The sequence below is a fragment of the Podarcis liolepis genome (genome assembly GCF_965112155.1).
Source record: "Podarcis liolepis genome assembly, chromosome: 7".
In the NCBI taxonomy this organism is placed as follows: domain Eukaryota; kingdom Metazoa; phylum Chordata; class Lepidosauria; order Squamata; family Lacertidae; genus Podarcis; species Podarcis liolepis.
Window position 1 is genome coordinate 92,263,147 of NC_139561.1, and position 19,634 is coordinate 92,282,780.

Below are 19,634 nucleotides of genomic sequence, written 5' to 3' on the forward strand. Positions count from 1 at the left end.
AAATCTACATGGGAAAAGACATGATGCGCATTGAATCGGGCCAGGATTAAATATGAGTCCGGCTGCACTGTGGGGAAGAAATTGGCTCTTTCTTGGCAAGGCATCCCTTCCCTTTGTTGCCAGAAAGGTCACCTGGAAACAAGTCTATTCCAAAGATGCTGATAAATATTTTCTCTCTGGGTGTCCCAAACATCCTCACCCTGTGCTAAGCTGCCTTGTCTTTTATAGCAAAATGCAAGCTGATGTTACTGCTAGCCAGACTCTGCTCTGATTGAGCCCTAAAGGTAAAGGGACCCTGACCATTAGGTCCAGTCATGACTGACTCTGGGGTTGCGGCGCTCATCTCGCTTTACTGGCCGAGGGAACCGGTCTTATGTGGTCTCAGCAGCCGCTCCCAGTCCCCAGTCTAGATGCCGCATTCTGGATTAATTGCAGTTTCCGGGTCACCTTCAAAGGTAGCCCCACGTAAAGCGCATTGCAGTAGTCCAAGTGGGAGATAACCAGAGCATGCACCACTCTGGCAAGACAGTCCACAGGCAGATAGGGTCTCAGCCTACGTACCAGATGGAGCTGGGAGACAGCTGCTCTGGATACAGAATTCACCTGCGCCTCCATGGACAGCTGTGAGTCCAAAATGACTCCCAGGCTGCGCACCTGGTCCTTCAGGCGCACAATTACCCCATTCAGGGTTCAAATCCCCACTGGATCAGGAAACACACTGGGTGCCGCCTCTCAGCTTGACCTTGCAGGGTTGTTGTTACGGGAATGAATGAAGATGGCGCAAAGAACCATGTGTGCCAACTCTAGCTCCCGGGAGGGAAAAGTTGGGGTACAAAGGCAGCAAATCATCAAACCTATCGGCCAGCCGTCTGCCCCGAATCGCGCAGCATTGCTCCCGGCGACGGGGGTTCATCAATCACGCTTAGGGCTCCTTGCAAAGCAGAGTCGGTGCGCCGGGGACGGGAGTGCATTAATCATCGGGAGCGGAGTGGCAGGTCCCCGGAGTTATTGCGCAGCGCAGGATCCTTGCAGAGGTGGAAAAAGAGAGAGAGAGAGAGATGGAAAGCTAAGGAGACAGGCGCCTGCAATGAGATCAATCGGCTTGAGGAAGCAGAGAATCAACAAGGCGTACGGGACTCGGGTTTTCTTCTTCCCCAGCTACAAGGAAAAAGGAGAGCCGGGTGTCTCTTTGGATCAGATCTCCAGAGCTGCTTCTAATTAAATCCCTGGGATTACCCCCAGTACCAGGGACACAAAAGTGGCGTAGCGCTTCACACCTTAATAATTCAGCACCGCGCGCCCTTAAAGTAACGGTGTTACACAAGTCCTCGCTTATTCTCGTACATTAGACATGCTTGTTCCGGGATGTGAAATCCTGAAGAAGGCAATGCACAACGTTGTAGACGACTCTTAAAAGTGTGTCATGCTCTGTATGCGCGGGTGAACAGAAGTGCGTCAGAAGAGGCTGTCTGCAGGATCAGGCCGAGGGCCTGTCTAGTCCAGCATGCTGTTGTCACAGCAGCCAGCCAGAGGCCCGTTATGAGAATCCCACAAGCAGGATCGGACCCCCAAAAGCCCTCTCTCCTTCTGCAGCTTCCAGAAACTGGCATTCAAAAGCATTGCTGCCTCTGAATGTGGAGGCAGGGAGCAGCCATTGTGGCTAGTAGCCATGGGCATGTTATGAGAAGTATAAGGTGATAAGCTGATTGCAGAAGAATGGATGCTTTTGAATTCTGGTGCTGGAGGAGACTCTGGAGAGTCCCATGGACTGCAAGAAGATCAGACCTCTCCATTCTGAAGGAAATCAGCCCCGAGTGCTCACTGGAAGGACAGATCCTGAAGCTGAGGCTCCAAGACTTTGGCCACCTCATGAGAAGAGAAGGCTCCCTGGAAAAGACCCTGATGTTGGGAAAGATGGAGGGCCCAAGGAGAAGGGGACGACAGAGGACGAGATGGTGGGACAGTGTTCTCGAAGCTACCAGCATGAGTTTGACCAAACTGCGGGAGGCAGTGGAAGACAGGAGGGCTTGGCGTGCTCTGGTCCAGGGGGTCACCAAGAGGCGGACACGACTAAGCGACTAAACAACAACAACAAGTAAAAAAACAAAACTGCTCCTTTTCCTTTATGGGGTACCCAAGAGCCCATATAGAGTCCTTTTGTAGGTTCTCTATCGGTAGGAGAAAATAACAGAGGCCAACTAGAGAATACAGTGGTGCCTCGCAAGACGAAAAGAATACGTTCTGTGATTCTCTTCGTCTAGCGGTTTTTTTCGTCTTGTGAAGCAAGACCATTGAAGGATTAGCGGATTAGCGCTATTAGCGCTATTAGCGGCTTTTAGAGGCTTTTAGCGGCTTATCTGCTCATCGGATCAGCTGATAAGCGGATTAGTGCTATTAGTGGCTTTTAGCGGCTTATCTGCTGATCGGATCATCTGATAAGCGGCTTAGCGGCTTAGAAAAAGGGGGGGAGGGGGAAAAAACATTGTCGTCTTGCGAAGCAAGCCCATAGGAGATTTGTTTTGCGAAGCACCTCCAAAACGGAAAACTCTTTCGTCTAGCGAGTTTTCCGTCTTGCGAGGCATTCGTCTTGCGGGGCACCACTGTATTGAGAAGCAAAGCAGCTCATAAGCCTGATCACTCCATCCCCTGAAGGACAGACTTTGGTCTTTCAGATTTTAGCGAGCCCAACATTTGGCACACACACCCGGCCAAAAATGCTATTTCTTTTTCAAGCAATACCAGTCATCCTGAATGACGAATGTTTTAGAAAATGGCAGAAAGAGATTTCAAAATTTATCGGGGGGGGGGGGCAAAAGGCCACGGATAAAACATAAAATGCTTAAAGATGTAAAAAACAGAGGTGGGTTTGCCCTCCCAGACCTTAAATTGTATTACGAATCTGCTTGTTTGGTATGGATCAGGGACTGGATGAGATTGGATAAGCAAGAGGGATTAGAACTAGAAGGACATGACAACAGATTCGGCTGGCACGCATACTTATGGTACGGGAAAGGGAAGGTTCATAGAAGTTTTTACAACCATATAATTAGGAAATCACCAATGAGAGTATGGGAGAGATACAAAGACTTATTGGAACAAAAGACCCCGTGGTGGCTTTCACCACATGAAGCATTACTGCTCAAACCACTTGGAAAGAAAGGAAAATGGCTCACATATGTTGATTTATTAAAGGACCATGATAGAAAATGGAAATTAAGAGATTATGATGAGATTAAAGACCACTTTCAGAGTTGGTTGCATTATCGACAACTATATGAAACACATAAAGAAGATAGCAAGAAAGGATTCAGTTATACAAGATCTAGGTTTCAAACGGAAGTGATCCAATTCACTAGGTTTCAACCTTTAGTTTCTGCCCTTTTGAGTCCACAGCTCCCTTGACCAGCCACATTCTTCCTGCAGCTCCTCTATGGATTCCACACATACCAGGCTCTCTTTACAGGAAGCACGTAAGTGGGGATTCCCCCGTTCCGCCCCATCCCTGCCCCGTTCTGCCCCCGCTGGCTCCCCTGAATGCTCCTCGGACAGAAAGAGAAAGAGAGATGATGTAAACAAAATCTGCTTATTTTCCCTGGTTGCTGAACAACTCCAGGCACGCCTGGAAGAAGCGGACCATTTGGATCCCTTCCAATCGGGATTCAGGCCTCATCACGGGACTGAAACTGCCTTGGTCGCACTGGTTGATGATCTCCGGCGAGCTAGGGACAAAGGTGAGAGCTGTTTCCTAGTTCTGCTGGATCTCTCAGCGGCCTTTGACACCATCGACCATAACATCCTTCTGGACCGTCTTGAGGGGCTGGGAGCTGGGGGCACTGTCATACAGTGGTTCCGCTCCTTCCTCCTGGGCCGTGTTCAGAAAGTGGTGGTGGGGGATGAGTGTTCAGACCCCTGGGCTCTCACTTGTGGGGTGCCTCAGGGTTCTGTCCTCTCCCCCATGCTTTTCAACATCTACATGCAGCCGCTGGGAGAGATCATCAGGGGGTTTGGGCTGGGTGTTCATCAGTATGCGGATGATACCCAGCTCTACCTCTCTTTCAAATCAGAACCAGTGAAGGCGGTGAAGGTCCTGTGTGAGTGTCTGGAGGCGGTTGGAGGATGGATGGCGGCAAACAGATGGAATCCTGACAAGACAGAAGTACTGTTTCTGGGGGACAGGAGGCGGGCAGGTGTGGGGGATTCCCTGGTCCTGAATGGGGTAACCGTGCCCCTGAAGGACCAGGTGCGCAGCCTGGGAGTCATTTTGGACTCACAGCTGTCCATGGAGGCACAGGTTAAATCCGTGTCCAGGGCAGCTGTGTACCAGCTCCATCTGGTACGTAGGCTGAGACCCTATCTGCCCGCGGACTGCCTTGCCAGAGTGGTGCATGCTCTGGTTATCTCCCGCTTGGACTACTGCAATGCGCTCTACGTGGGGCTACCTTTGAAGGTGACCCGGAAACTACAACTAATCCAGAATGCAGCAGCCAGACTGGTGACTGGGAACGGCCGCCGAGACCATATAACACCGGTCTTGAAAGACCTACATTGGCTCCCAGTACGTTTCCGAGCACAATTCAAAGTGTTGGTGCTGACCTTTAAAGCCCTAAATGGCCTCAGTCCAGTATACCTGAAGGAGCGTCTCCACCTCCATCGTTCTACCCGGACACTGAGGTCCAGCACCGAGGGCCTTCTGGCGGTTCCCTCACTACGAGAAGCCAAGTTACAGGGAACCAGGCAGAGGGGCTTCTCGGTGGTGGCGCCCGCCCTGTGGAACGCCCTCCCACCAGATGTCAAAGAGAACAACAACTACCAGACTTTTAGAAGACATCTGAAGGCAGCCCTGTTTAGGGAAGCTTTTAATGTTTGATGTATCATTGTATTTTAATATTCTTTTGGAAGCCGCCCAGAGTGGCTGGGGAAACCCAGCCAGATGGGCGGGGTATAAATAATAAATTATTATTATTATTATTATTATTATTATTATTATTATTATTATTATTATTATTCCCTCATGGGGTATCCAAGAGCCCATATAGAGTCCTTATGTAGGTTCCCTATTGGTAGGAGAAAATAACAGAGGCCAAGCAGAGAATAATGTGAAGTAAAGCAGCTAGTAAGCCTGATCTTTATTGATCTGTTGCAACAGGGTCCCCACTCACCACACGCAGGAGGAGAGAGGAGGAACCCAGAACAATGGTGTGCAAGCTCTTATATAGACTTTTGAAATTGCCCATCCTGTAGCTCAAGACCCCGGCCTCCCAAAAAACACCATACAATGCATCACAGAAGGAGGCGGTCTACAGCAGAAATCCTGCCTGCCAGGATACCTGACAATGGTCACTGATTGCATTACCTGGACAGCCTGGCCATTCTTTTGTGATGGTAAATAGTTGTGGTTCCTGAATCCAGGTCACAGGCTCACCCTATTCAGACCCAAATGTGCCCTTAAGGCAGGATTTGTAAGCAAAAAGACAATGGGAAGGCTTTCCCCCTTTGCCTCCCTTTACTGCAGAGGAATATATGAGGTCATTGGGAGAGTCAAAATGGCATTAGGATTGCTCTCCTGTACTATTTCAGACGCATGGTTCATATATTTAGATATGTGTGCATTTATGAATATTTGTTCTATATCTGAGACCTTAAAATTCTTATAACAGCTTTTAAGGGAAGCTTTTAATGTTTGATGCATTACTGTATTTTAATATTTTGTTGGAAGCTGCCCAGAGTGGCTGGGCAAGCCCAGCCAGATGGGCAGGGTATAAATTATAAAACATTATCATCATCATCATCATCATCATCATCATCTTATAATGAGATAATGCAGGAAGACCTGGGCTGCAAGTTAATGAAAGGACAGGCAGCCCCTGGGCTCTCCCAAACATTCCTCAAATCTCCCCAGGATAACCCAGTATACTGTTTGACAAACAATGCACTAGGTCCTAGTTGCAACATCCTAGATCTTGCTGCCCAGTACAGTCATATCTCAGGTTGAATGTGCTTCACCACACTGAAGAGCCAGTGTGGTGTAGTGGTTAAGAGCGGTAGTCTCGTAATCTGGTGAACCAGGTTCGCTTCCCTGCTCCTCCACATGCAGCTGCTGGGTGACCTTGGGCCAGTCACACTTCTTTGAAGTCTCTCAGCCCCACTCACCTCACAGAGTGTTTGTTGTGGGGGAGGAAGGGAAAGGAGATTGTTAGCCGCTTTGAGACTCCTGAAGGGGAGTGAAAGGCGGGATATCAAATCCAAACTCTTCTTCTTCTTCTTCTTCTTCTTCTTCTTCTTCTTCTTCTTCTTCTGGTTGAGCGCTTTTGGGTTGCGCTCCACGGCAACCCAGAAGTAAAGGTAAAGGGACCCCTGACCATTAGGTCCAGTCGTGGCTGACTCTGGGGTTGCGGCGCTCATCTCGCTTTACTGGCTGAGGGAGTTGGCGTACAGCTTCCGGGTCATGTGGCCAGCATGACTAAGCCGCTTCTGGCGAACCAGAGCAGCGCACGGAAATGCTGTTTACCTTCTCGCCGGAGCGGTGCCTATTTATCTACTTGCACTTGGACGTGCTTTCGAACTGCTAGGTTGGCAGGAGCAGGGACTGAGCAAGGGGAGCTCACCCCGTCGCGGGGATTCGAACCGCCGACCTTCTGATCAGCAAGCCCTAGGCTCTGTGGTTTAACCCACAGCGCCACCCGCGTCCCTCCAACCCGGAAGTAATGGAGCGTGTTACTTCCGGGTTTCGCCACTCGTGCATGTGCAGACACTCAAAATGACATCATGCACATGCGTGGAAGTGGCAAAATGTGAGCTGCGCATGTGCAGACGTGCCGTTGCATCTATTCAGGATGCAAACAGGGCTCCAGAATGGATCCCGTTCGCATCCCGAGGTACCACTGTACAACAGAACAGGTCGCGCTGCCCTAAATCCGCCTCCGATCCTTTTGATTTCCATGCTCTCCTCTCCTGCCTGGGTTCACAGGGAGATCGAGAGTCTCCTTTCTCACCCTGGGTCTAATTGAAAGCTGCCCCGGGTTTACCCCACGGTGCCAGCTCCGTCAATCGTCTCTGCCGCCCTTCTTCCTCGGTGACCTACTTTGGTTGGTGTTGACAACAACCGAGCACAGAGAAGCCAGCTGTGGATTGCCACACTCAGCAGAATGTCAGCTGAGGCGCAGACATTGAGGGAGAGATGGACAGAGGAGGGGAGAACCAGATTATGTCAATTTATTCAAGGAAAAGAGCCTGGATGCATCTTCACTGTAATTAGGAAGGGGCTGTGTTATGGAAATTACGGGGGGGGGGCACATCTTTAAAGTTGTTAAATGTTACAAATATTATGCCTGAATGTATCCTTTCAACTTGACGGCTCAGGGAAGTTACCTAGCTTTAAAAATCATATAAAATCATCTTTGCCAGTTTCCTCCATTCCAAAGCTATTCCAAAGGGACTCCAGGAAGTTCCCAGAGGTGACAATTGCTGGGCTCACTGTTAGCCAAAGGAAGCCACATCTCATCCCCTGACTCTCCTCAGGCTCCTGACATGCAACGACTCTGGGGTTGCGGCGCTCATCTCACTTTATTGGCCAAGGGAGCCGGCGTACAGCTTCTGGGTCATGTGGCCAGCATGACTAAGCCGCTTCTGGCGAACCAGAGCAGCGCACGGAAATGCCGTTTACCTTCCCGCCAGAGCAGTACCTATTTATCTACTTGCACTTTGACGTGCTTTCGAACTGCTAGGTTGGCAGGGACCGAGCAACGGGAGCTCACCCCGTCGCGGGGATTCGAACCACCGACCTTCTGATCGGCAAGTCCTAGGCTCTGTGGTTTAAACCACAGCGCCACCCATGTCCCTTAACCCCTGTCTACCCCTCCCCTTTTGTGACATATCAGTGATGTATCAATGATGCTGTACGAACTGTATTCTGGGATATGGTGGGAAAGTTTTAAAAGTCCTTGTCACCCCATCCTCAGGGCTCAAAATTCCTCTTTGAACCTGTTGCACAGTAAACTTTGGTCTACAGCTATTTGCTCCGGTTGGTGGCTGCACTCCTTCCTTTATTCCGCAGGGACCCGAGGGCTCTGCCTGACCTTCTGGGGGACTGAGCAGCCTTACACCTAGATTTTTCCGTAACAGGCTGTATATCATGTTGTTGTTGTTTAGTCGTGTCCGCCTCTTGTGACCCCATGGACCAGAACACGCCAGGCCCTCCTGTCTTCCACTGCCTCCCGCAGTTTGGTCAAACTCATGCTGGTAGCTTCGAGAACACTGTTCCACCATCTCGTCCTCTGTCGTCCCCTTCTCCTTGTGCCCTCCATCTTTCCCAACATCAGGGTCTTTTCCAGGGAGTCTTCTCTTCTCCTGAGGTGGCCAAAGTCTTGGAGCCTCAGCGTCAGGATCTGTCCTTCCAGTGAGCACTCAGGGCTGATTTCCTTCAGAATGGAGAGGTTCCAGAGAAGCGGACACGGAGCAATGGATCCAAACTACAAGAAAGAAGATTCCACCTAAACATTAGGAAGAACTTCCTGACAGTAAGAGCTGTTTGACAGTGGAATTTGCTGCCAAGGAGTGTGGTGGAGTCTCCTGCTTTGGAGGTCTTTAAGCAGAGGCTTGACATCCATATGTCAGGAGTGCTCTGATGGTGTTTCCTGCTTGGCAGGGGGTTGGACTCGATGGCCCTTGTGGTCTCTTCCAACTCTATGATTCTATGATTCTATGATTCTATGAGGTTATATCATACAATTCTAGAGTTGGAAGGAACCTTAATCCAGCCCCCTGTAAGGCATGAATATGCAGCTGTCCCGTACGGAGATCGAACCTGCAACCTTGGCGTTATCCAGTTGGCTCTAACCAACTGAGCTTATTCCTGTTAAAGCGCAGTGTGCTCAGAACTTAAACCTGGACTTCCTTTGAGTCAGGAGGACTGAGCCAGGGGGCACCCCATTTGCAGAGGGTGCTTCTGAGCACGCGCAATGTTTTTTTCTGGCTCAGCACAGCCTCTTCACAATACATCTGGATTAAAAGCTCTAATAAACGGTGGATTTAATATATATTTTTAACTGCCGCTATAGCTGAATTGCCTCCGTTATACCCAATTGCAATTCAATGTATTCCTGTTGTGTTTTATGATTTTCCGGATATTGTAAGTGAGCCGGAACTGGTCTGTGACCGTAATAATAAAATTCATTCATTCATTCATAGAGGAGGCAGTTATGCTTCTGAGTTGCTGGAAACCGAAGAGGAGAGTGTGGGATACGAAACACAAGAGCAGTCAAGTACAACCTTCCTAGAGGGAACATGTTTGCACATGGGGAGGAATGTTTGTCCAGCCAGCAGGTCAACTTCCTGTTTCCTTCTGGGCTGGGACAGATTTCCTCTGCATGGGACTAGAGGTGGGCGTGGCCTCACCTGTGCAGGTAACGACAAAAGCACAGGGCATGGCAGCCATCTCTCTCTCTCTCTTTGACTACATGCATCGAAGAAGCAACATCTGCTTAGCCAAAGATGCTCTCTTGGCAAGAGAGGACAGAGGGATTATCTCCTTCTCTCTCTTCTCTCTTCTCTCCTCACGAGGTGGCCAAAGTCTTGGAGCCTCAGCTTCAGGATCTGTCCTTCCAGTGAGCACTCAGGGCTGATTTCCTTCAGAATGGAGAGGTTGGATCTTCTTGCAGTCCATGGGACTCTCAAGAGTTTCCTCCAGCACCAGAATTCAAAAGTCTCCTCCAGCACCATAATTCACTCTTCTTAAAGGTATAGGGACCCCTGACCATTAGGTCCAGTCATGGCCGACTCTGGGGTTGCGGCGCTCATCTCACTTTATTGGCCGAGGGAGCCGGCGTACAGCTTCCGGGTCATGTGGCCAGCATGACTAAGCCGCTTCTGGCGAACCAGAGCAGCGCACGGAAACGCCGTTTACCTTCCTGCCGGAGCAGTACCTATTTATCTACTTGCACTTTGATGTGCTTTCGAACTGCTAGGTTGGCAGGAGAAGGGACCAAGCAACAGGAGCTCACCCCGTCGCGGGGATTCGAACCGCCAACCTTCTGATTGGCAAGTGGTTTAATCCACAGCGCCACCCGTGTCCCTCTTCTTAGGTGGTCTTATTTTTGAGCAAAGGAGCATGGCCCCCTGGCAGAATCTCTGTCACTTTGCATGCATAGAATCAGAGAACTGTGGTGCTGGAGGGGGACCCCTGGGGTCATCTATTCCAACCCCCTGCAAGGCAGGAATCTCAACTCAAGAATCCCTGATGGATGCAAAAGGTAGAAGGCAGCTTCCGCGGTTAATTCCAGGGGGTCTACTCTGAGCAGGACTAGCGCTGGATAGAATCCCAAGTCCTTTTCCTCCACCTCGCCCCCTGCTTGCCAGACTCTCCTCCCTTCCTCTCAACAGTCATGTGGGTCTCTCTCTCTCCCCTTCACATCCCCCCCCCCATCAAATGCCCCTTCTCTGCCGTTCAGCTAATGTCAGCTTGTGCCTCGCGGACCCCTCACATCGCTGCGGCTGTCGGCGCTGACCTTTTCCGCCATGCAAAGCACTGAGGGCTCTTGCTGACTTTTGCACCAGCCTTGTCACAGCCACACCCTCTGGGTGAGGGGAGAAGTGGGGCTGGGGGGAGGGATGGAGGGGAGGGATGAGTCAGCGACAGGCTTCCCCAGCCTTTCTCTGGGGCAGCGGGAGAAGGAGAGCATTTGTCTATGTCGAGGCAGCGGCTTACACAGTGCGCAGCGGCCGTGGAAAAGGCAAATTCCATGCTAGGGATCATTAGGGAAGGCACTGAAAATAAAATAGCCTGTATCCTTATACAAATCGACAGCGCGGCTGCGTTTGGAGTACCGTTCTGGTTCCCCCACCTCCAGAAGGATGTTGAATAATCTAAAACAGGGGTGGTCAGCAAGCTTTTCCAGCCGTGGGCCGGTCCACCGTCCCTCAGACCATGTGGGGGGCCAGACTATATTTTGGAAAAAATAATAATCAACAAATTCCTATGCCCCACAAATAACCCAGAGATGCATTTTAAATAAAAGCACACATTCTACTCATGTAAAAACATGCTGATTCCCAGACCGTCCGCTGGCCGGATTGAGAAGGCGAATGGGCCACATCCGGCCCCAGGCCTTAGGTTGCCTACCCCTGATCTAAAATAATCAGAGGATGGAGCAACTCGCCTGCAACTCCTGCCCTGTGGAACGCCCTCCAAGCAGATGTCAAAGAGAAAAACAACTGCCAGACTTTTAGAAGACATCTGAAGGCAGCCCTGTTTAGGGAAGCTTTTAATGCTTAATAGACTATTGTATTTTAATATTCTGTGGGAAGCTGCCCAGAGTGGCTGGGAAAACCCAGCCAGATGGGCAGGGTACAAATAACAAATTATTATTATTATTATTATTATTATTATTATTATTATTATTATTATTCAGCAGGCTCTGTCCTTATGCTCTTATGTGATACAATCTCAGTTGGTACAGCACAAGACTCTTAATCTCAGGGTCATGGATTTGAGCTCCATGCTGGGCAAAAGGGGGTTGGACTAGATGACCCTCGTGGTCCCTTCCAACTCTATGGGATTCTATTCTAAGACAAGGCAGTTGGGCAGAGGAGCTGCAATGCAGGCCTTTGGTCTTTGCTCCACCACAGCTGCAATTAGATGGATTTCCCCCCTAAACTGATTTTTGAATTCTGAATTTATGGTTATTCACGTTTTATACTGTATTTTATGCTGTTTTTTGTTGCATCAATTGTTTTAAATTTGCTGTTAGCCACCCTGAGCCCGGTTTTCTGAACTGGGAAGGGCGGGGTACAAATAAAAATTTATTATTATTATTATTATTATTATTATTATTATTATTATTTATTAATTGGTGCCCACTGGAATATGACAACCCATGTGCAGTGGTCCAGATCCAACAATTTAGGCATGAGCCATTAAAGTAGACTAAAGTGCAACAAATCCAAATTTGGCCTTTGTGACTCCTGGCCCTCGCAGACAGAAGATACAGATCTGCCCCCTGCCCCCTTTTTCTTTGGCTCAGAGGATGAGTTCCCTGAATGAACCTCCATCTACCAACCTCACAGAAGCCAAGGTCTGCAAAATCACGCAAGAGCCCTTTTCGCGACTTGGCAAAATCCTCCCGGGGGGCCGCTGAGCTGCAGGGTTTGTCAGCCTGCATCAGCCTTCAGATGCCTTCTGCTCCCCGCTGGGACAACATGCTCTTCCACCTGCTTCGGCAGGAGAGAGCAACAACAGGGCAAGACTCGCTCGGAGCTCTCCAAGGTCCTGTTTCACCAGGCCTCTGCAAGGGAGCTTAGGAAAATAAGAACGTGAGAAGAGCCTTGTGCTGGTTCCAGGGGGAGTTACCGTGTGGCATGTTCCGTGTCCGGCCCAAGGCTGAAGCGGGGTCCAAAGCAAGGAGTCGGGTGAGGTCAGGAACTCTGGCAGAAGAGCAGGACAGGGTGCAGGCAGGAACAGGCTACCAACAACATTGCTCCCGCAACCTGGGACTGGGGCTGGCCGGCTTTTATCTGCCGCGAGGCACAGGGTGGCCCCGATCCTCAGGTGACTCGCCTCTCCTGGCCTTAAGGCGAGCACTCCTCCTGCGGGAACTTAGTTCCCTCCGCCTCTCTGCCCTGAGCCTCTGCAGCTCAGGAGAGGCTGGAGGGTTACCGGACCCAGAGGCAATCTCAGTTTCCTCTGACGGGGCTGAGAGTGGAGCACCTGCAGGCAATGGGTCCTCCATCACCTCAGGAGCCAGATCAGACTCAGCTGGTGCCTGCACCTGAGGATCCAGCACAGGTGAGGACCCTTCAGGTTCAAGCCCCAGCCCCGGATCAGCTGGTTCTGGTGGTGGGACTCCTGTGCAGGCTGGGATTCCTCAGGTTCAGCCTCTGAATCCGATTCCCAGGCCATCACAAGCCTGCAGGATCAGGCCATTGTGGCCCAGCCAGTCCAGCCAGATGGGCCAATGGGAAGCCCACATGCAGGACTCGAACACAGGACCACTCCCGCCTCATTTGCCCGTAATGGGAAGCTTTTACTCTTTGCTGTTTCGTTATGCTTTCCTACCTATGGTTGGAAGCCGCCCAAAGAGCAGCTGGCCAACCCAGTCAGATGGGTGGGGGTACAAAACATAAAGCATCAGAATCACAGAATTTTAGAGCTGAGAGACACCACGAGGGTCATCTAGTCCAACCCCCTGCAAAGCAGGAATCTTTTTGTCCGGCGTGGGGCTCAAACCCACAACGCTGAGATTAAGAGCCTTGTGCTCTACCGACTGAGCTTTTAGTAATAATAATAACCCTCATCTAAAGCCATCCAAGTTGCTGACCATCACTACCTACTGTGGCAGTGAGTTCCACAGTCTAACTATGTGCCCAAAACTCTTTCCTCGGAGGGGAGTTGTTCCATTTCCTCCTGGTTACCCTTTCCTGGACTTTCCCCAACCTCTGCCCTCCGCAAGGGGGCTTGAAACTGAACTGCAGGCCCTATGGCTTGAGCTCACGTCTCTGCCCCAGATTTTCCTTTGCCTCCACCAGCTGCTGCCCCTCGCTTCCCCCGCGACCTTCAACTACCCCTGATTTAAGAGTCATGAGACCTCGGGGGCAGACATTTCTAGCTCCCAGTCTTTATCCGCGGAGGAGAGTGACAGCTGCGTCCTTGCGAAGCTGTGAACGGCGTAGAATACCTGGCCTAGTTCTGGCACTCTGCGCATGGCTCCAAGCCACCACCAGGGAGCAGTGAACAGGCTGAAACCGATCCCCACCGGGCTCAGTCTCACTCTTGGAGTGGGTTTTTCTTGCGGGGGGGGGGGGCATTGTCTGACAACAGAAATCTCTGAGGCCTGTCTGTCACAAAGGCTGGAATCAGGTCTAGGACAAGCTTTGTGTGAGTCACGCCGACTCTTGCCTTGCAAAGTCGGATGAAGGTCTCTCTGATTTACACTAAATTGGTACTCCACCTCCTAGCTCTTATGGAGACCCTGACCCAGAAAAAATAAAGGGTGTTTTCCCTCTGCTTTCGGTGTGAAAACAGCCCTTTCCACCACCCCCTCTCCTTCCTGGGGAGCAGGCTCTTATTCTGAGCCAGGACTCAGCAGGCATTGCTTTCCTGGGCCACTGGGCCTCTGAGCATGTGCAGAGTGTTTTCCCTCTAGACCTATGTAATTCACAACCGGTTTCAAGCCCCTCACCTGCGTGACTGGTGATGGTCTACCTGTCAGGGCAGCTAGCCAGCAATTCAGGTAGGATTCTGGGATGCCTGTTTACAGTTTGTCCCATAAACATCTAGCCCAGCATCCTATTCTTGCAGCGACCAATAGAATCAAGGAGTTGGGATAGACTGCCTCTGAACCTGGAGGTTCCACAAGAACACAAGAAGTAAGTAAATTTTTATTTATACCTCGCCTTCCCCGGCCAAGTCCGGGCTCAGGGCGGCTAACATCAAATATCAAATACATTAAAACACAATCAAACAATTCATTAAAATACAGATTAAAAATCAGAATCATGATAAAATTACAACCATAGGCGTTGGGAACCTCAAGTATTCATCAGGGCCAGCTATCCATGTTGGTCCCATGTTGTTGTTGTTTAGTCGTTTAGTCGTGTCCGACTCAGTCTTCTTTATGGTCCAGCTCTCACTTCCATACATCACTACTGGGAAAACCATAGCTTTGACTAGATGGACCTTTGTTGGCAAGGTGATGTCTCTGCTTTTTAAGCAGTCTCTGCTTTTTTAAGATGTCTCTGCTTTTTTAAGCAGTCTAGGTTTGTCGTTGCTTTTCTCCCAAGAAGCAGGCATCTTTTAATTTCGTGGCTGCTGTCACCATCTGCAGTGATCATGGAGCCCAAGAAGGTAAAATCTCTCACTGCCTCCATTTCTTCCCCTTCTATTTGCCAGGAGGTGATGGGCCCAGTGGCCATGATCTTAGATTTTTTGATGTTGAGCTTCAGATCATATTTTGCGCTCTCCTCTTTCACCCTCATTAAAAGGTTCTTTAATTCCTCCTCACTTTCTGCCATCAAGGTTGTGTCATCTGCATATCTGAGGTTGTTGATATTTCTTCCGGCAATCTTAATTCCAGCTTGGGATTCATCCAGCCCAGCCTTTCGCATGCTGAATTCTGCATATAAGTTAAATAAGCAGGGAGACAATATACAGCCTTGCCGTACTCCTTTCCCAATTTTGAACCAATCAGTTGTTCCATATCCAGTTCTAACTGTAGCTTCTTGTCCCACATAGAGATTTCTCAGGAGACAGATGAGGTGATCAGGCACTCCCATTTCTTTAAGAACTTGCCATAGTTTGCTGTGGTCGACACAGTCAAAGGCTTTTGCATAGTCAGTGAAGCAGAAGTAGATGTCTTTCTGGAACTCTCTAGCTTTCTCCATAATCCAGCGCATGTTTGCAGTTTGGTCTAATGGGCCTTGGAAAACACTGCTAATAACAAGGCCAGTGGAAGTTGGTCCCATATGAGCTGATAAAAGGGCCAAAAAGGTACCGTAACTTACAGGGTCCCATAGAGGGGGGTCAAACTGGGCCAGGACCAAAGGCCAGGTGGAACAGCTCCCTCTTGCAGGCCCTGCGGAAGGATGTCAAGTCCCACAGGGCCCTGGTCTCCTGCGATAGAGCATTCCACCAGACTGGGGCCAAAGCCGAAAAGGCCCTGGCCCTGGTTGAGGCCAGTTTAACCTCCTTAAGGTCCGTGACCTCCAAGATATTATTATTTGCAGACCGTAAGGTCCTCCGCAGGGCATACCAGGAAAGGCAGTCCCGTAAGTACAAGCGTCCTAGGCCGTATAGGGCTTTAAAGGTCAAAACCAGCACCTTAAACCTGACCCTGAAGAAGAGTCCATCTACTTGGCCAAACTGCGTACAGAAATTTGGGCGCTGGGAGAAATTTCCATCGATCTGCAGGTGGTGTTTTTGCAAGGACTTTAGAAGATCCGCAAAGAGATGCGGAAATGTGGAGAAATACTGGGAAATGAGAAACCCAAATTGGCAGACTCACTCCTCGCTGTGCCGTTATTGCAAGTTTTCCATGAAGTAAACAGCACCTTTGGGGGAATTGGCATGGGTTGGTCTTGGACAGAAAATGATGCTTTGTGGAGGGTGGGGAGTGATACCAGTTTTATTTTTATTATATTGAACTTTTATTAGATTTCCGAAATTTTAGCAAGTCCAACTTCAACTTTAATACGTATTTCCCTTAACAGTTTGACTTCCCTCCCTGCTTTCCCTCCCTTCCTTTCTGCTGTCTTATGTATCATACATAAATCTCATACCTACTGCATTTCCTCTGTTACAATTGTTGTCGTTTCCTCTGCTTAAATTTTGAATCCTGCTCAAAGCTTCCTTTGGCTACAGTTCTTCCTCAGCTAGTCCAAAGGGGGTTTCCCTTCTTCAATAAAAAGCTTGTCATTTTGATCTCTTACTCTTGCTGTCAATTTCCCCATTTCCCCCGTAGTCCATTAATTTTAAAGATCCATTCTTCCTCAGTTGCATCTTCTCCTTCCTCCCATTTCTGCACATATAGGATTCTGGCTGCTGTTGTTGCATTCATAAATAGTTTGAGTTACAGGTAGGTAGCCGTGTTGGTCTGCCATAGTCAAAATAAAAAAAAATCCTTCCAGTAGCACCTTAAAGACCAACTAAGTTAGTTCTTGGTATGAGCTTTCGTGTGCATGCACACTTCTTCAGATACAGATGTGTATCTGAAGAAGTGTGCATGCACACGAAAGCTCATACCAAGAACTAACTTAGTTGGTCTTTAAGGTGCTACTGGAAGGATTTTTTTTATAATAAATAGTTTGATCATACTTTGGGGGACATTCGCCCCTATCTTCCCCCCAGAAAACCCATAGGGATATTAAGGAGCAATAAAAAAGCAGAGACATCACCTTGCCAACAAAGGTCCGTATAGTTAAAGCTCTGGTTTTCCCAGTAGTGATGTACGGAAGTGAGAGCTGGACCATAAAGAAGGCTGAACGCCGAAGAATGGATGCTTTTGAATTATGGTGCTGGAGGAGACTCTCAAACCTCTCCATTCTGAAGGAAATCAGCCCTGAGTGCTCACGGGAAGGACACATCGTGAAGCTGAGGCTCCAAGACTTTGGCCACCTCATGAGAAGAGAAGACTCCCTGGAAAAGACCCTGATGTTGGGAAAGATGGAGGGCACAAGGAGAAGGGGACGACAGAGGACGAGATGGTTGGACAGTGTTCTCGAAGCTACCAGCATGAGTTTGACCAAACTGCAGGAGGCAGTGGAAGACAGGACTGCCTGGCGTGCTCTGGTCCAGGGGGTCACAAAGAGACGGACATGACTAAACGACTAAACAACAACAACACCAGTTCTGACCCAGCTTTGGGGGCAAGCAGAACTTGGCAGCTTTCGGTTGAGAAAGAGATGCCTTATGCTATAACATGGATCGCATGGATATGCAATCAATAACCCACGATGCTCCCCTGTTCTTCTTTATTTATCTTATTTCCTTCTTATCATATCTCTGCGCACGATAAGAAAGCAAGGGAACGGAGATTAACATTTTGGCTCGATCTGCTGCGCATTAATTACCATTTTCGTTTCCAAAGCATTTATTTGTGAAAGTGCAACGCTAATTCGTGCTGCGTTTGTGTTCCGGGTCTGTGCTGATGCCGCCCAGAGCTCTTGTTCTTGTCTCTTTTTCCTTCTGCAATTTCCTCCCCCTTGTAATTTTCAAACTTTGATAAAAAATCATATGTGCTGGAGTCCCCCCCCCCCCAGTGACTTTGAAGAATCATAGAATCATGGAATCCTAGAGTTCGAAGAGACCACAAGGGCCATCGAGTCCAACCCCCTGCCAAGCAGGAAACACCATCAGAGCACTCCTGACATATGGTTGTCAAGCCTCTGCTTAAAGACCTCCAAAGAAGGAGACTCCACCACACTCCTTGGCAGCAAATTCCACTGTCAAACAGCTCTTACTGTCAGGAAGTTCTTCCTAATGTTTAGGTGGAATCTTCTTTCTTGTAGTTTGGATCCATTGCTCCGTGTCCGCTTCTCTGGAGCAGCAGAAAACAACCTTTCTCCCTCCTCCATGTGACATCCTTTTATATATTGGAACATGGCTATCTTATCACCCCTTAACCTCCTCTTCTCCAGGCTAAACATGCCCAGCTCCCTTAGCCGTTCCTCATAAGGCATCGTTTCCAGGCCTTGGACCATTTTGGTTGCCCTCCTCTGGACAGGTTCCAGTTTGTCAGTGTCCTTCTTGAACTGTGGTGCCCAGAACTGGACACAGTACTCCAGGTGAGGTCTGACCAGAGCAGAATACAGTGGCACTATTACTTCCCTTGATCTAGATGCTATACGCCTATTGATGCAGCCCAGGATTGCATTGGCTTTTTTAGCTGCCGCGTCACACTGTTGGCGTATGTCAAGTGATCCTTGACATGAGCCAACAGATCCTAGATCCTTTTCACATGTACTGCTCTCAAGCCAGGTGTCCCCCATCTTGTACTTGTGCCTCTCATTTTTTTTGCCCAAGTGCAATACTTTACATTTCTCCCTGTTAAAATTCATCTTGTTTGTTTTGGCTCAGTTCTCTAATCTGTCAAGGTCGTTTTGAAGTGTGATCCTGTCCTCCGGGGTGTTAGCCACCCCTCCCAGTTTGGTGTCATCTGCAAATTTGATCAGGATGCCCTTGAGTCCATCATCCAAGTCGTTGATAAAGATGTTGAATAAGACCGGGCCCAAGACAGAACCCTGTGGCACCCCACTAGTCACTCTTCTAGAGTGGGCTATGAGATGGAATGGCGAGCGACAGCCACTTAACAGAGATGGGGATGAAGGCTAGCAGAAGTGGTAAATGGCTACCAGAAAGAATTGTCCGCTCTGACCTCTCTGTTGTGATAGGAATTTTGATGTCTTAGTTATATGTTAAATGTTCATAAGTGTACCAACCAAGCATGTACATAGATCAGCACAGGAAGACCGACCTGGAACCATTTTTGACTCCCAAACTGACCAAATGTTTTTTCTGCAAGGTCAAAGGAAAATGGAAAAGACTCCCCATTGTCTTTTCCTTCATAAAATCATGTCTTAAGGGTATGTCTGTGTTTGAATAGGGTGTGAGCCTGTGACCTGGCCCAGGAACTAAGTACTTATCATTGCAAAAGACTGGCCAGGCTCCCCAGGGTGTCCAATCAAGTAAGCATTAACAGGTAACCTGCCAGGCAGGAGATAAACAATGCACTCAGATTTCTGTTGCAGACCGCCTCTTCTGTGATCTAAGTCTGATGTATCTGGGGGGTAGTCTTGAGCTACACCCCTTTCTGTGATGTAAGTATGATGTGTCTGGGGGTGGTTTTGGACTCCAGGGCGGGCAATTTAAAATGTCTATATAAGGGCGGGCACACCTTTGTTCGGGGTCCTCCTCCTTTCCTGCGTGTGAGGGGAGCACCCTGTTGCAACAGATCAATAAAGATCAGGCTTACTAGCTGCTTTGCTTCACAATATTCTCTGCTTGGCCTCTGTTATCTTCTCCTACCAATAGGGAACCTACGTAAGGACTCTATATGGGCTCTTGGATACCCCATAAGGAAAAAAGGGCAGGTTTATGTTTACAACACTGTTGCTTGGCCTGAATTGTCCCCAGGACGCAGGTTTGGCCC

The 19,634-nt window shown here is 49.2% G+C and overlaps 1 long non-coding RNA gene across 1 annotated transcript in view; it reads left to right on the forward strand.

The window, feature by feature from the left end:
* The window catches only part of LOC310712949, a 2,318,697-nt gene that overhangs the window by 1,132,797 nt on the left and 1,166,266 nt on the right, over nt 1-19,634 (forward strand). Inside the window, exon 2 of the long non-coding RNA XR_014529032.1 lies at nt 1,809-2,010. This is a non-coding gene — a long non-coding RNA (uncharacterized lncRNA). The remainder of the gene's footprint in view (nt 1-1,808; nt 2,011-19,634) is intronic.